Source organism: Alnus glutinosa, chromosome 9 (assembly GCF_958979055.1).
Source record: "Alnus glutinosa chromosome 9, dhAlnGlut1.1, whole genome shotgun sequence".
Lineage (NCBI taxonomy): Eukaryota > Viridiplantae > Streptophyta > Magnoliopsida > Fagales > Betulaceae > Alnus > Alnus glutinosa.
This window is the reverse complement of record NC_084894.1, coordinates 10,560,664-10,577,584: the sequence shown is the minus strand read 5'-3', so window position 1 is coordinate 10,577,584 and position 16,921 is coordinate 10,560,664. Positions and strand designations below refer to the sequence as shown.

At 35.5% G+C, this 16,921-nt stretch overlaps 2 long non-coding RNA genes and 1 pseudogene across 2 annotated transcripts; 1 reads left to right on the top strand and 2 right to left on the bottom strand.

Moving 5' to 3' along the window:
• Positions 1–1,292: 1,292 nt before the first annotated feature.
• LOC133877039 (uncharacterized) lies at positions 1,293–2,138 on the bottom strand. The gene is made up of 2 exons (XR_009901643.1): positions 2,000–2,138; positions 1,293–1,828 (listed from the first exon to the last, which is right to left on the bottom strand). It is a non-coding gene; the product is annotated as an uncharacterized LOC133877039 (long non-coding RNA).
• Positions 2,139–5,725: 3,587 nt separating this feature from the next.
• Positions 5,726–8,610, top strand: LOC133877888 (carboxylesterase 15-like; annotated as a pseudogene).
• A 4,646-nt stretch (positions 8,611–13,256) lies between these two features.
• On the bottom strand, positions 13,257–14,152 carry LOC133878700 (uncharacterized). The gene is made up of 2 exons (XR_009901954.1): positions 13,906–14,152; positions 13,257–13,746 (listed from the first exon to the last, which is right to left on the bottom strand). It is a non-coding gene; the product is annotated as an uncharacterized LOC133878700 (long non-coding RNA).
• Positions 14,153–16,921: the final 2,769 nt, after the last annotated feature.

Below are 16,921 nucleotides of genomic sequence, written 5' to 3'. Positions count from 1 at the left end.
AAGATACTTCTGTAACTCCCTTGTTGTGGGTGTATTCGGCTGTCATGCTTATGCTTTGCAGAGTGCTTGAAAGGGTGGTCCCAGAGGATGGTGTCAACCTGCATCGAAGTGGTGAACTCGTGCCGTGGCTGCCAGAGTTTGTACCTAAGGTTGGACTCAAAATTGTTAAAAATGGATTTTTGAGCATTTCAGGTGCCAATAGTTCAAAATATCCCGCTGGAAGTGGCTCTTTCATCAAGGAACTATGTCATTTGAGACAGCAAGGTAATTATGAAACATCATTAGCTTCTCTGTATGTTGCCTTCATGGATTTTTCCAGGTTATTGTAAACATGGATAAGTTGATCCAGCTAGCCAAGAATGCTGTCCATAGTCCTTCCCAAGAATATTGGATCTCAAAAGAAGGGAAAATACTTGAGGATGGGATACTTAAGGGGTCTATGGTTGAATTGAGAAGTCTCTTAAACATTTTTATGAAGTTAGTTGCTTCAGAGTGGCACTTTGTTCAGTCCATTGAGATATTTGGCAGGGAACGCCCTGCTCCAGGGTTGGGTGTTGGCTGGGGTGCATCTGGTGGAGGATTTTGGTCTGCTGCAGTTTTGTTGGCACAGATAGATGCAGGATTTCTCATTTACTTGCTCAAAATTTTTCAATTGCTGTCTTCTACAGATACACCCACAGTTGAAGCAATGACCTTCACTATGCAAAGGATCAATTCTGCCTTAAGCGCATGTTTAACTGCTGGGCCTAAGGATAGCCTTATTGTGGAAGAAGCGCTAAATATTTTACTCCATGTTCATGTTCTGAAGCACTTTGACCGGTGCTTGCCAATAGGGGGTGGCTCACAGACCACCCCCCTCCCAAGGGTGGCAGGAAGTGCTTCCAAACCCTCATGGGGGCTGGCAGCCAACCCTATGTGTTAAAGAAATATTGAAACGGCGTCGTTTTTAGGTTTAGTTGTCGATGCTTACATGAACAAATAGTGACTCAGCCAAACAATATTTGTAAGATTGGATGGAAAAGTGACGAAAGACCCAATTCAAAAACGCGAAAAAGTTAAAGAGGCAATATTGAAAATTAAAAAGTTACGGGGCATTTTCAAATCGCGTGCCGACTAGGAAATTTATTATACATTTACCCTATTTTTTATTCTCTCTCTCACTCTCTCTCTCTGCGTGTTAGTCCTAAACATTGAAAGTCTTTCAGATTCTTTTGATTTGTTGCATATTCTAAATAGTTGATGCCGATGGTAAAGATTTTAAAATAAGAAATAGCTAGCAGAAGCAAAAGCAATAAGGAAAAAAGAACCACTTGAAATTGCTCTTACGCTTACATTGTGCTCTTATTTCTTGATGATCTCTTTACAATAATACAAAAGATGATAGGTTAAAACAATACAAATAAGATCATATGATTTGATTACATTCACACATATATAGAAAATAAAAACCCAAAATAGAAAAATCCATGTTCTAACACCACAATATGACGTGTGTAGTTATTTATATGTTGATACTTGCCTATTGATGACTAATATATTAAAGAGAAATCATTTATTTCTTCTCCTATTCTTTTCTCATCATCTTTTTTAAAATTACCATTACGTTAGTGGGACTCATGTAAGATGTATAGCACATGCATCTCTACATGAAATACAGAGAATGTCTATTAAGGGATTGGCCCCTTAGACCCTTTGGGGGGCGGAGGCGATGGAGGTAGTGGTTTGTGTGGCGGAAGTGGAGGCGGAGGTGTTGAACGTGGTTGTGCAGTGACCGTGCTGGACAATTCTTCCCTATATTGTGTATGAAATGTCAGCATCCTCTCACGGCCTGCAATTTTAGTATTGCAACAAATATATCACCACAATATATTTAAAAAAAAAAAAATAGAAATGGAAAACAATTAATTAACAACCAGAATTAATCAAAGGATCATGATAAGCAGAGAGCAAATCATGAAGGTACGGCCTTCATAAAAATGATAGAACAAAAGGTGCTTACTGGTGCCGGCGACGGACATGCTCCATGCAAGAAACAGGGTAATCAATAACAGAAAACCACGAAGGAGGTGTCGCTGATCTGCCCCAAGCCTCATGATCGATGCCTTGCGAAAACATGTATGAACAATGCATTATATATATATATATATATATATATATATATATATATATATATATATATATAGTAGTTGCTTTATTTCTGCGAAGCCTCCAGCCTTCTTGCTTTTTCTTTTCCTCGGTCAGAGTTGGCGAGCTAACCTCGTAAAATCCAGACCGCAATTCTTAGAAATGATAATTCTTCCTGACGCGGTCTCCAAAAGCGTGATGTACGTATGCTAATCATGTGAGAATTACATAATACTTTTAATAACATGTATTTCTTGAATGCTCTTTTAATAATATTATTATGAAAAGAAAAAACTTTGCTTACAACTCTCGATATTTCATCCAATTATAATTTCAAACTTTAAAAAGTGTTCATTTAAAGTATTTTTTAAATTTTTTTCAATTTTAACATTTAATTATAATTTTTTATTATATCTTGTCAAAATTTTTAAAATACTCTTATTTTTTTATAAAAAAAAAAATGAAAAGAAAAAAAAAATTCTTTTAAGGATTTAGATATTTGTCAAAATTTAACAGAATTTGCAAAAATACCATACCTTGTTTGAATCTTTAAAAAAAAAAAATTAATTTAAATTTTTTTTTTTTTTAAAAAAAAAAGGAGATACTTATTACTGTTTCCATGCTTCACGTACGTGGATGTGTAGTGTACATATAGCATTAATTTTTTTTTAAAAAAAAATGATTGACAATTCAACTAGCTAGGTAGTAAGCATTAATCTTCAATTCATGACAAATTTGTGGGCACAAACAGCGCACACTTTTGCAATCAGATGTACGCGGTTTAGCTTTGAATGGTCCGTAGTGTTCAGCTTTCGGAATTCGGATGATGATTCCATATAATTTTTTAAAAATTTTATATTTTTAAATTATATGAATTTGTGTCATTTTATAAATCTAATAAAATAAAAAATGTTACATATTAAAAATATGACATGTTATTAATAAAAAATTTTGAGTATATTTTTATGAGATTCTTGCATCTTATGTTGTAGAAAATGTTTGAGCAAAACACTGTCTTTTAGTTTAGTAAAAAATAAGCGTCTCTTTAAAAGTGTAAAAAAAAAAAAAAAAAAAAAAAAAAGAAAAAAAAAAGAAAGAAAGAAAGTATTTTAGAATGAATTTTTTTTATTGCCTCAGTAACATGTCATATATTTAATAGGTAGCATTTTTTACACCGTTCAATGTAAAAAACGGCTTGAATTCACATAATTTGATAATCTAAAATTTCTTTAAAATTGTAAAATACCTTAATCCTCAACTTTCAACAAAAGCATGGTTCATCTAGAGATAAGATTTGCTAGAGTTTTGTTGATGCCAAATGCTACAAGTCCTCTTTATGTCCCTCTTGTGTCCCCCAAAATTGACATGACTTTTAAAATCACTATTAGATTTGTAATAAATCACTATTGAATTTTAATTTAATGGTGATTTTAAAAGTCGCGTCATTTTTTAATGGATACAAGGGAAACTTGTAGCATTAATTACTCATAAGAACATAGGTTATGAATTCGAACCATATCTCTGTCATTCACCTCAAATTTCAATTAAATATTCTATATGTTGGGCATCACCTATTAAGAAGAAGTTTAATTGAGCTCACACGTGAGGGATAGTGTTAGAATATAAATAATTAAATTTATCTTTTTTCTTATAAGCCAATAGATCTCTCTTTCACTGCCATGCAGCATAAAAGAACTTATAATGCAATGAAAAATCAAATATAAAAGTGGAAGAAAGAGAGAAAGCATATACAAAGATTGGCCCAAAAGGGATACATCTTTCTTTTATGTTTTGATGAAATTTACTATACAAAAAAAAAATATATATATATATATTTGTAGGAGAATTGAGATAGGTCAAGCTAAAGATAAGTATGATCATCAAATCGATCATATTTCATTAATATTAAATCTTATTCCAATCAATTCTATAAGATAATTATCTTATAAGGAATAATTACCTATAATGGAACCATATCTTATATTCTCGAGAAAATTACATTTTACCCCTCCAATGTTTCACCCAAATTGCAATCTTACCTCCAAAGTGAAAAAACTTGGAATGCACCACAGCCAAGTTTTAAAAATTTGCAATGTAGCCAATTCTTCCTAAGATGTTGGATGCAAGATGGACCTCAAAACAGATGCGGCCATTTGGCGTAGTGATATCAATTTAGTTAAGGTTTGTGGACTGGTTTCAGGATTTTTAAGGCCGCTCATGGTAATTAGTACTTTTAGGTAGTGTTGTAGGCTTAGTATTTGGGGCTTGATTGTATTTTAAGGTTTAGTTTGCATCTTTTATATCGATGATTTTTATAGTATTTGGGCCTTGACATTGTCAAATAGACACGTGTTTTGGTTGACCAAGATATCACTTTCCATGTGTCACTTAACTTGAGGCCAAAGATTTCACATCTTCTTGTCACGTGTCATTCATGTCTCAGTCGACTAGTCCCTGTTTCATAGAAACCCTATTCTTTGACTTCAACCCAATTTCATGCTCGGTTCACTCCTATTCTTCTAGGGTGTTCCCACACTCTAAATTTAAGTATTTTATGCATTTTTATCGATACTTAACATTATTTTATGCGATTTATTCTCTTGGGTGCTAGAAGTGTAGTTCTCTTAATTACCTTAAAGGTGGAAGCTTTTGCATTTAGAACTCAAAAATCTCGAGGAAAGTCTCTTTCTCTCTCTCTCTCTCTCTCTCTAGGGTTGTTGGTGGTGAGAAGTCTTTTTTTTTTTGTTTTTTTATAATGAAAAATTCTTCAAGGTAGGGTCACTTCGTGTACCCACCCTTATTGGGCAAACCCGAGACCCATGTAAAAAGCCCATTCCCCCCCCCTCCCCCCCCCCCCCCCCCCCACACACACACACACACACACACACACATATATATTCATATTTATCATCTAAATTCTTTTTCAGGGAAAAAAATGAGTAATGCTAGAGGTACTAAATTTTTTACTAAGAGATGAATAGTAAGATGATGTTAAGCTTATTCATTGGTACCCATAACGTACATTTCTTTTTTTAATTGTTTTGATTATCTCCAATAAATAAATTTCATATAATTTTAATAAAAAAATTAATACATTTAGCATTATTCAAAAATAATATGCGACTCAATTCTCACAACCATGAGAAGTTACAAAATATAAAGATTGAGAAGAAAACAAAGTTTTTTATTTTTATTTTTTTCAGTTACGTATCAAAGTTTGTTCCAGTTTTGACTTTTGAGAAATGGGAATTGACTGGATAGAGCGCACCTTCTTCTTCTTTTCGCTTTAAAGTAAGAAAGGGGGACCAACGACATTTCTACCTTCGAGTGTTCATTCAATTTCTTAGTCCTTGCCTTTTAGCGCTTTTGCATGATGTGGCCGGTTTCATGTTTAACAGTCCTAGACGGAGATAACAGATTTTATCATTTCTTTCGCGGGCAATAACGTAGGACATAAACCATGACCAACATTATCTTCTTGGATCCAAACCAGTGTCCCATTTAAGTATTTAAGGCACCCACCCCTACAAAACAACAAAAAGAAAATGCCATTCGATCGCCACACCAACTGCCGGCCCCCAACTCTTTTGTCCCATGCATTCTTAATTCCTTTTCTTCTTCTTAACCCTTCTGATCACTTCCTTCGATCAATTCCCTCCGCAGACACCCAAACAACCAAACAATGTCCGACACCGTTGCCTCTGCCGCTACTATTCCACCCCACGTGGCTGACGATTGCCGAGGTGTCCTCGATGTCTACAGCAACGGTTCCATCGTCCACTCTTCCAAACCAAGCTTCAACGTCCCCGTCCACGATGACGGCTCTGTTCTATGGGAGGATCGGACGTCGTTTTAGACGCTGCTAACAACCTTCAGCTCTGCCTCTACAAGCCGGCCACTTTCTGGCCCTCTTCCACCTCCATGCTCCATGTCTTTTACTACATCCACAGCGGCGGCTTCTGCATTGGCTCCCGCACGTGGCCCAACTGTCAGAACTACTGTTTCCGCCTTGCTTTGGAGCTGCAAGCCGTGGTCGTGTCTCCGGACTATCGGTTGAGTCCAGAGAGTCGGCTCTCGGCTGCTATCGAGGATGGCTTCTTGGCCGTCAAGTGGCTCCAAGCCCAAGTCGTGTCCCGCGAGCCGGACTCGTGGGTAACTGAGGTGGCTAATTTTGGTAACGTTTTCTTGTCAGGTGACTCGGCGGGTGAGAATATCGCTCACAATTTGGCGGTTTGGTTATGATCCAGGTCGCCAGAGTTGGGTCCGGTTCGGGTGAGGGGGTATGGTTTATTGGCGTTGTTTTTTGGTGGCACCGTAAGGACCAAGTACGAGGCTGAAGGACCAAAGGAGGCTTTTCTGAATTTGGAGCTCAAAGCAGTACTAGTGGGTGATGTAAAATTTTATCTATTCTAGATAATCGAAACACACATTTTGCTAGTTTAGTTAATCACTCTCAAAATTACCCTCTATCCGATTATCTAAATTTTTATCTATTTTATTAAAATAATCATTTTTATTCTCTTTTTTTTTATTTTTTTTTTTTTGGTTAAAAACCTCTCTCCTCTCTGCCCTGTGAGTTCTCTAGAAACCGCTCTCCACTCTACACCTAGAAATTTTCGGAGTGTCCTTCCTTTCCAATCTGCTCTCTCTAGGACCTCTAGCCCATCGTTTTAAGAGAAAATGCTTCACAGCAGCAGAATTTTTTCTTCCTCTAAGGCTCTCTCTAGGATTTGAGGAGTGAAGCTGATGTTTCTCTGACCCACCACGGTTTGGAGCTTCTTTTCCTCCTTGTTATCTAGATTGGGTGCAAGATTTCAATTTCTTTTTGCTCTCTTCTTCGGCTGGAATTTTTCTTGGAGGGATGGAATTTTTCTTGGAATTTCTGTCTCTCTCTCTCTCTCTCTGTTCGCTCCAAAGCCTCCAATGGCTTCCTCACTGACCAGGGAAGATTAAGGCAAAGCTGGCAGAGCAAGCCGAGCGGTACGAGGAGATGGTGGAGTCTCCCCCGTCGAAATGTGTCGTTGATTGAGCAGGAAGAGGAGGGGAGGCGTCTCTCCCGTCGGAATCCCGAAGCTGCCGCAAGAGAAGAAAACCCAGAGAAGAACACGCGCAGAGAAGAAGAAGAAGAAAGAATCTTCGAGAGAGAGAACGGAAGAAAAACAATATAATATTGATACGTATGTGAACAATGTCACGCTCCATGTGGCGTGACACTGTTCACAAATGGAGCTCGGATCTACTTTGGCATTGGTATACATAATCGGATGGAGTGATGTTTTTGTGAGTTTCTTATCTATTATAGATTCACAGTGGGTTTTACATAACCCACTGTGAATGCTCTCATTGACAGGTTTGTATTACGTTACTCTTAATTTTTTTTCTTTTTTTCTTTTTTAAAAAAAATAAATAAATTGAAGTGTTATATTACGTTACTTATTTATGAGTAAGGGTGCGTTTGAACATTGTGATGCGATTTTGTAGAGGAAAAAAAAAAAAAAGCTTTTAAATCAAATTGTGAAAATTATAGAGTAATGTTAAAAGTCATTCTTTTGTTATTCTTGTGATTACCTACTATAATCAAGTGATGATTTTAAAAGCCACGTAATTATTGGAGAGACATAAGAATGACAAAATAGTGACTTCTAGAATTATTCCTAAGACGGTTTTTTTTTTTTTTTAAAAAAAAAAAAAAACAGCACGATTTAAAATGTAAAACTTTGCTTTTACCAAATATTTTACTGCATTTTCAAATCACGTGTCTTAAACTCGCTATTTTTAGATCACACTTTTTGCATCGTAAACCTAAACAGACCCCAAGTATAGTTAGTAGATTGTTATATGATTGTTATACAATTGAGATGACGTGACGGTGTAAATTAGCCTTTATTTATTTTTGTAATAAGTGGTGATCTAATGGCTGATTTTCTGCCACATTATCAAGTTATATATATATATATATATATATATATATATATATATATATATATATATATATATATATATATATATATGCTATTTAGTATACTATTATACGGCTATCATACAATTGGGATAACGTGACAGCGAAAATCAACTTTTGAATAAACAAATACTTTATAAGAAAGAAAGCCAATTGCCTAATCGAATTAATGCAAGGAATTTTAGCATCTTATATAAAATTGTTTTATATAAATGGGTAGGTTTTGGAGGCTATCTATTCCAATTGGAGATACTACTGATCACCCACTAGTAAACCCATTTGGGCCATCAAGCCGCAATCTTGAAGCAGTGGATCTTGATCCCATCCTGGTGATAGTTGGGGGAAGTGATTTACTGAAAGACAGAGCTGCAGATTATGCAAGGCGGCTTAGGAATTGGGGAAAGAAGATTGAGTATGTGGAGTTTGAAGGAAAACAGCACGGTTTCTTCACTATTGATCCTAATTCAGAAGCAGCAAATGAATTGATGCAAATCATTAAACATTTCATGGCTGAGAATTCCAGCTAGCCAGGACTGCATTCATGGGCATGTACTTGAAATCTCTAATGCAGTGGGTGGTGGGGAGGTGTTTTTGGTGGTTTTTACTTCCTTTTAAGTTGGGCTTATATACATATACATGCATTGAATAATTTTTAATTCTCTGGACCTTGGACTCTCCCAAGTGCGTGATTGCCACTTTCTAATTATTTAATCAAAGATTTCTTCAGCTTTTTATTTTTATGGCAAAATGTTTTCGGTCGTAAAATATTTTCAACGAAATCGTTTTTCAGAAGAAAATAAATAAATAAATTTCCTTGAAAATATTTTTTGGCTTTTGGCTCTTACGAAAAAATCATCAACAGTGTAAAACGAAATCCGGCAACTGTCGCCGGAATCCGGCGTCATCTGGCCACCGTCGCCGGATTTCGACAAACCAAATTCTGGCCAGATTGGCTGGAATCTGACCAATATAGTCGGAATCCAACAGAAATTTCTAGATTCCGACCAAGCTGGCCAGAATTCGTACAATACGGTCGGATTCCAACCGTACTAGTTAGATTTCGGCTAGTTTAGCCAAAATTTGGTCCGCCGTGATCTGCCTAGTGCTGGTCAAATTCCAACCAGTTTGACCAGAATTTGGTCCGCCGGATTCCGGCAATTGGATACCAAATTCGGGGATCTTTGGCAATAGAGTCGGGCTACCAACAGACTCCAATGCCTGGTAGTAGCGGATTCCCACAAATATGCGTGCAAGAATGAAGAGTTTAAATCTAGAAAACGATTTACGATTTTCTCATTGTTCAAAAATTAAAAAGGCTTTTACAATTAAACTGAAAATGATTTCCGATGACAAATATTTTCGCTTCTACCAAACACCGAAAAATGTTCAAAATATTTTACGTCAAAACAAACTGAACATTAGTTTAGGATTAGATGGTCCGTCAACATTTTGTAACACAATTAGAAGTTGGAGCATGAGAAACAACAACGAGATCGATGACAGAAGGTCATGTAGAACTTTAGGCGGCCAGTTCTTCTACTGAATAACTTGCAGTCTATAGAAGTTAAGTTTGATGGTATAAATACCATCACTTGTTGCTTCTGCCAAGACTGCTCAATCAATGGAGTGTGATTCATGTAGTTAATCTTTCATTAATGTGGGCAACTAAAAGTTTTTCATTTTAATATTTATGCCTAGATTCATCTTTTTTTAGGGCCGGGGGGCAAGTCTATTATGACAAGTTTTGTTTGATTTTGTTTAGTTTATACAAGTTACACATTGTTTAAAAGTAGTGTTGTGAAGAGAATTTTTATTGTAATGAATTTTCTATTATACCTTACTTGTTAGGTCTGTATATCTATATATTTCTCATAATGAGTACAAACTAAAACAACAATAGGCAAAAAGTTAAAATTATCAAAAAGAAAATTAAAGAAAAAATATCAAATATCAGCGACGACAAGGCTGGCTACATGCCTATTTTTCAGAGACAATGGCAATATTATTAAAGATGAATTCTGTCGTCGCTAAAGATTATTATCAGCTATAAGACAATTGTTATTGAAATACATCATCTCAATTGTATTTTTTAAGATAAATGTATAATAAATTCTTGAGTCGACGCACGATTTGAAAATGCCCCATAACCTTTTAATTTTCAATACCGACTCATTAGCTTTTTCGTGTTTTTGAATTGGGTCCTTCCATCACTTTTCCATCTAATTTTGCAAATTTTGTTTGATTGAGTCACCGTTTATTCACTTAAGCATCAACAACCCAGCCTAAAAATGACACCGTTTCAATATTTCCAACACTTCAGCCCCAAATAATTTTTTTAATAATTTTATTTAAAAAGAAAAAGAAAAAGAAGGAGGAGGAGGAAGGGTTACAGTGGCGGCAGCCACCCCCTTGTGGGTTTGGGGGCACCTGCCACCACCCTTGGGAGGGGGGTGGTTCGCACCAAGCACTTCCTTTCTGTAACAAGCTCACCAGGGAGCTTGACACATGGTTGATGCTGATTGACATGTGTTGGGGTACGTGGATGCTGGGGAAGGAAACTAGTACAGCTCTTCAAAGCTTCAAGGCTATATGGAATAAACGTTGCCGTTTATAGTTGTTTGTAAACGATGTCGTTTAGTTTGAATTTCTGTTAAGCGTTCAAATAATTTCCTTTGCGCGGGCCTCTAGGGAACTTGTATGTAAGGGCCGAGAGACGTGAGGAATGGGCATTCAAGTTGATTGTAAATCAAATTTGGATTAGGAGGTTGGCTGGCTCCTCGAATTGCCAATTGTTCTTTGTAAACCCTAATTGTTCAATCTCAATTTCTTCTTCTTTTCTCCATCTATTTCTCTCGATTCTTCCCTCTCATTCTCTCAATTCTGTCCTAAATCAGTAACAGACCTTGAGGACTGTTACACTTTCTCTTTATTTTAAACTAAATCGTGATTTTTCGGACACTCAAGAGTTTTTTATGGTCTTTTTGTTAAGGTCGCCGGTGCTTTCACGGGGTGGTTGTGAGACGTGGGTTCGATTCGAATCATGTTATTTCTAGTGCGTTGATTGACATGTATGGCAAGAACTATGAATAGAGAGATGCACATCGGTTGTTTGATGAGTTGCCCGAACCGGATGCTATATGCTGGACTTTGTGAAAACCGATAGTTTCCTTGTAACTTCAATTACGGTTGTGTCTGGGAAATCAGGAGTTAAACTTTCCCGCGGGAAAGGCTGTTTGTTTGTTTGTTTGTTTGTCTTCACTCAAAAAGTTGTGTATGATTGAAAGACAACCATGCATGATTCATCATGAACATATAAATTGAAAAGAAGCTCACGGCCTTTTGGGTGTGAGGTCTATCTCCTTCCCAGACTGTAAATGACAAAAGTGAAAAAGGAAAGAATCATTTTTCAGACATTCTGTTTCAAATAAAACTGGGAAATTAAGAAATTTGGGGTCCCTGAAAAACTTATACAGAATAGTCTTCTTAGTGAATTCCACTTCTATCTCTACGGAGGCATACCTTGTTTTGGAAGCTTTGGCTAGAAGACTTCCATATCTCTTTTCACAGGAGAATGCTGGTGATGATACAGAGGTCTGGTCATGGAGTTGTGTCAGTCCAATGGTTGATTTAGCTATGAAGTGGATAGCATTGAAGAATGATCCACATTAGACAAAAACTCTTTGAATGGCAAAAAGGAATAGGGAGTAACTTTGTTTTCCAAGATACTTCTGTAACTCCCTTGTTGTGGGTGTATTCGGCTGTCATGCTTATGCTTTGCAGAGTGCTTGAAAGGGTGGTCCCAGAGGATAGTGTCAACCTGCATGGAAGTGGTGAACTCGTGCCGTGGCTGCCAGAGTTTGTACCTAGGGTTGGACTCAAATTTGTTAAAAATGGATTTTTGAGCATTTCAGGTGCCAATAGTTCAAAATATCCCGCTGGAAGTGGCTCTTTCATCGAGGAACTATGTCATTTGAGACAGCAAGGTAATTATGAAACATCATTAGCTTCTCTGTATGTTGCCTTCATGGATTTTTCCAGGTTATGGTAAACATGGATAAGTTGATCCAGCTAGCCAAGAATGCTGTCCATAGTCCTTCCCAAGAATATTGGATCTCAAAAGAAGGGAAAATACTTGAGGATGGGATACTTAAGGGGTCTATGGTTGAATTGAGAAGTCTCTTAAATATTTTTATGAAGTTAGTTGCTTCAGAGTGGCACTTTGTTCAGTCCATTGAGATATTTGGCAGGGGAGGCCCTGCTCCAGGGTTAGGTGTTGGCTGGGGTGCATCTGGTGGAGGATTTTGGTCTGCTGCTGTTTTGTTGGCACAGATAGATGCTGGATTTCAATTGCTGTCTTCTACAGATACACCCACAGTTGAAGCAATGACCTTCACTATGCAAAGGATCAATTCTGCCTTAAGTGCATGTTTAACTGCTTGGCCTAGGGATAGCGTTATTGTGGAAGAAGCGCTAAATATTTTACTCCATGTCCATGTTCTGAAGCACTTTGACTGGTGCTTGCCAATAGGTGGTGGCTCGCAGACCACCCCCCTCCCAAGGGTGGTAGCAAGTGCCCCCAAACCCACAAGGGGGCTGGCGGCCGACCCTTCCTTTTTCTTTTTCTTTTTTCTTTTTAAAAAATAAAAGAAAAAATTCTTTTTAAATGAAATTATTAAAAAAATTATTTGGGGCTAAGGTGTTAAAGAAATATTGAACCGGCATCGTTTTTAGGTTTAGTTGTCAATGCTTACATGGACAAATGGTGACTCAGCCAAACGGAATTTGCAAAATTGGATGGAAAAGTGACAGAATGACCCAATTCAAAAACGCGAAAAAGTTAAAGAGTCGATGTTGAAAATTAAAAAGTGAGTGAGCATTTTCAAATCGCACGTCGACTCAAAAATTTATTATACATTTACCCTATTTTTTACTCTCTCTCTCTCTCTCTCTCTCTCTCTCTCTCTCTCTCTCTCTCTCTCTCTCTCTCTCTCTCTCTCTCTCTCTCTCTCTCTCTCTCTCTCTCTCTCTCTGTGCGCTGGTCCTAAACATTGAAAGTCTTTCAAATTCTTTTGATTTGTTGCATATTCTAAATAGTTGATGCCGATTGTAAAGATTTAAAAATAAGAAATAGCTAGCAGAAGCAAAAACAATAGGAAAAAGGAACCACTAGAAATTGCTCATACGCTTACATTGTACTCTTATTTCTTGATGATCTCTTTACAATAATACAAAAGATGATAGGTTAAAACAATACAAATAAGATCATATGATTTGATTATAATCACACATATATAGAAAATAAAAACCCAATACAGAAAAATCTATATTCTAACACCACAATATGCCGTGTGTAGTTATTTATATGTTGATACTTGCCTATTGATGACTAATACATTAAAGAGAAATCATTTATTTCTTCCCCCCCCCCTGCGAATTAACATTACGTATGTGGGACACATGTAAGATGTATAGCACATGCATCTCTACATGAAATACAGAGAATGTCTATTAAGGGATTGGCCCCTTAGACCCATTGGGGGGCGGAGGCGATGGAGGTAGTGGTTTGCGTGGCGGAGGCGGAGGCGGTGAACGTGGTCGTGCAGTGACCGTGCTGGACAATTCTTCCCTATATTGTGTATGAACTGTCAGCATCCTCTCACGGCCTGTAATTTTAGTATTGCAACAAATATATTTTAAAAAGTTAGAAGAATGGAAAACAATTAATTAACAACTATAATTAATCAAAGGATCATGATAAGCAGAGAGCAAATCGATCATGAAGGTACGGCCTTCATAAAAGTGATAGAACAAAAGGTGCTTACTGGTGCCGGCGACGGACATGCTCCATGCAAGAAACAGGGTAATCAATAACAGAAAACCACGAAGGAGGTGTCGCTGATCTGCCCCAAGCCTCATGATCGATGCCTTCTTGTGAAAACATGTATGAACAATGCATTATATATAGTAGGTTGCTTTATTTCTCCGAAGCCTCCAGCCTTATTAATTAATTGCTTGTCATTTTCCTCGGTCAAAGTTGGAGAGCTAACCTTTTACAATCCAGACAGCAATTTCTTATTTAGAAATGATAATTCTTCCCGACCCGGTTCCCAAGAGCGCGATGTACGCGTTCGCATGTGAGAAAGTATATAATTTATTTCACGTATGCTTTTTTAATAATATTATTATGGAAAGGAAAAACTTTCCTGACGACTCTCAATTTTTATCATTTTTACAATTATAATTTTAAATTTTAAAAAGTGTTAATTTAAAGTAGTTTTTTAAATTTCAATACTCTGTCATAATTTTTCATTATATCTTATCAAAAATTTTAAAATACTCTATTTTTATGAAGAAAAAAAAATGGAGAAATTTCTTTTAAGATTTAGTTGTTGGTCAAAATTTAAAGGAATTTATAAAAATATCCTTGCTTAAATCTTTGAAAATTTTTATAATTTAAAAAAAAAAAAAAAAAAAAAAAAAAAAAACATGTGATACTTCCTGTTTCCATGCTTCACGTGGATGTGTGTTATACATATAGCATTAATTTTTTATTTTTTATTTTTTAAAAAATGATTGACAATTCAACTAGCTAGCTAGTAAAGAGCATTAGCATCGGTCTCCCAATCATTTTTCCTATATTTAGGGAACAATACTACTTTTTGTTTTCCTATAAAAAAAAATACTTCACAATAGATTCTCTTATATTTCTCTATATCAATTAAATAATATTTCTTACTATTATGTTATTCTTTTTCTTTTTCCTACTTTATTCCTCTATCAATTAAATAATTTTTTTGATTAAAATATTGGATTGGGAATGAATAGTAGACATGTATATATATGGAATTACTGTTCATTCCCAACCCCTTATCTGAATATAAAGCATCTGCTGTGGGAGGTTTTTTAGTGTTTTTCATGAAATTTTCCTTAAATATAGGGAAGGGAACTAATATATGGTAACTGTTATTAGTGCTCAAAGCATTAATCTTTGATTCATGACAAATTTGTGGGCACAAACAACACACACTTCTGCGATCAGATGTACGCAGTTTAGCTTTGATACCATATAATCTTCGGATGATGATTCCATATAATTTTTTTAAAATTTTATATTTTTAAATTATGTGAATTTAGATCATTTCATACATCGAATAAAATGAAAAATGTTACATATTAAAAATGTGACATATTATTAATGAGAATTTTTTAGTATATTTTTATGAGATTCTTGCACTTTATGTCGTAGAAAATGTTTGAGCAAAACACCGTATTTTAGTTTAGTAAAAAAGAAGCATTTCTTTAAAAGTGAAGAAAAAGTATTTTAGAATGAATTTTTTTTGTTGCCTCGGTAACATGTCATTTATTTAATAAGTAGCATTTTTTACACCATTCGATGTAAAAAACGGCTTTAATTCACATAATTTGAGGATCTAAAATTTCTCTGAAATTGTAAAATACATTAATCCTCAACTTTCAACAAAAGCGTGATTCATCTAGAGATAAGATTTGCTAGGATTTTGTTGATGCCAAATGCTACAAGTCGTCTTTATATCCCTCTTGTATCTTCCAAAATTGACATAACTTTTAAAATCACCATTATATTTATGATAAATCACTATTGAATTTTGATTTAATGATGATTTTAAAAGCCACATCATTCTTTAAGGGATACAAGGGAGACTTGTAGCATTACTCATAAGAATAGAGGTCATGAGTTCGAACCATATCTCTGCCATTCACCTCAAATTTCAATTAAATATTTCATATGTTGGGTATCACCTATTAAGAATGAGTTTAATTGAGCTCACACGTGAGGAATATTGTTAGAAAATAAATGATTAAATTTATCTATTTTCTTATAAGCTAATAGATCTCTCTTTCACTGCCACGCAGCTGAAAAAAACTTATAATGCAATGACAAATCAAATATAAAAGCAGAAGAAAGAGAGAAAGCGTATACAAAGATTGGCTCAAAAGGGATACATCTTTCTTTTATGCTTTGATGAAATTTACATTACAAAAGTCTCATATTTATAGGAGAATTGAGGTATGTCAAGCTAAAGATAAGTATGATCATCAAATTGATCATATTTGATTACTATCAAATCTTATTCCAATCAATTATATAAGATAATTATCTTATAAGGAATAATTACCTATAATGGAACCATATCTTATATTCTAGGAAAAACTACATTTTACCCCCCCCCCCCCCCCAAATGATTCACCAAAATCACAATTTTGCATTTAAAGTGAAAAAACTTATAATGCACTCCGACCTAGTTTTAAAAATTTGTAATGTAGCCAATTCTTTCGAAAATATCCTTACAAAAATCAATTTATCCTTAAAAAAATTAATTTTTTTAGGGATATTTAAGAAGAATTGACTACATTGCATGCAAATTTTTAAAACTAGGTTGGGGTGCATTGCAAGCTTTTGGGGCTTGATTGTATTTTAAGGTTTAGTTTGAATATTTTACATTGATGATTTTTATAGTATTTGGGCCCTGACATTGTCAAATCGACATGTGTTTTGGTTGACCGAGATATCACTTTCCACGTGTCACTTAACTTCGGGCCAAAGATTTCAGATCTTTCTACCATGTGTCATTCATGTCTCGGTCGACTAAGCCCTGTTTCATAGAAACCATATTCTTCGACTTCAACCCAATTTTGTGCTCTGTTCACTCCTATTCTTCTAAGGTATTCCCATACTTCAAATTTAAGTATTCTAATTGAGTATTTATGCATTTTTATCAATACTATAACATTATTTTATGCGATTTATTCTCTTGGGTGCTAGAAGTGTAATTCTTTTATGTAGTTATCTTAAAGGTG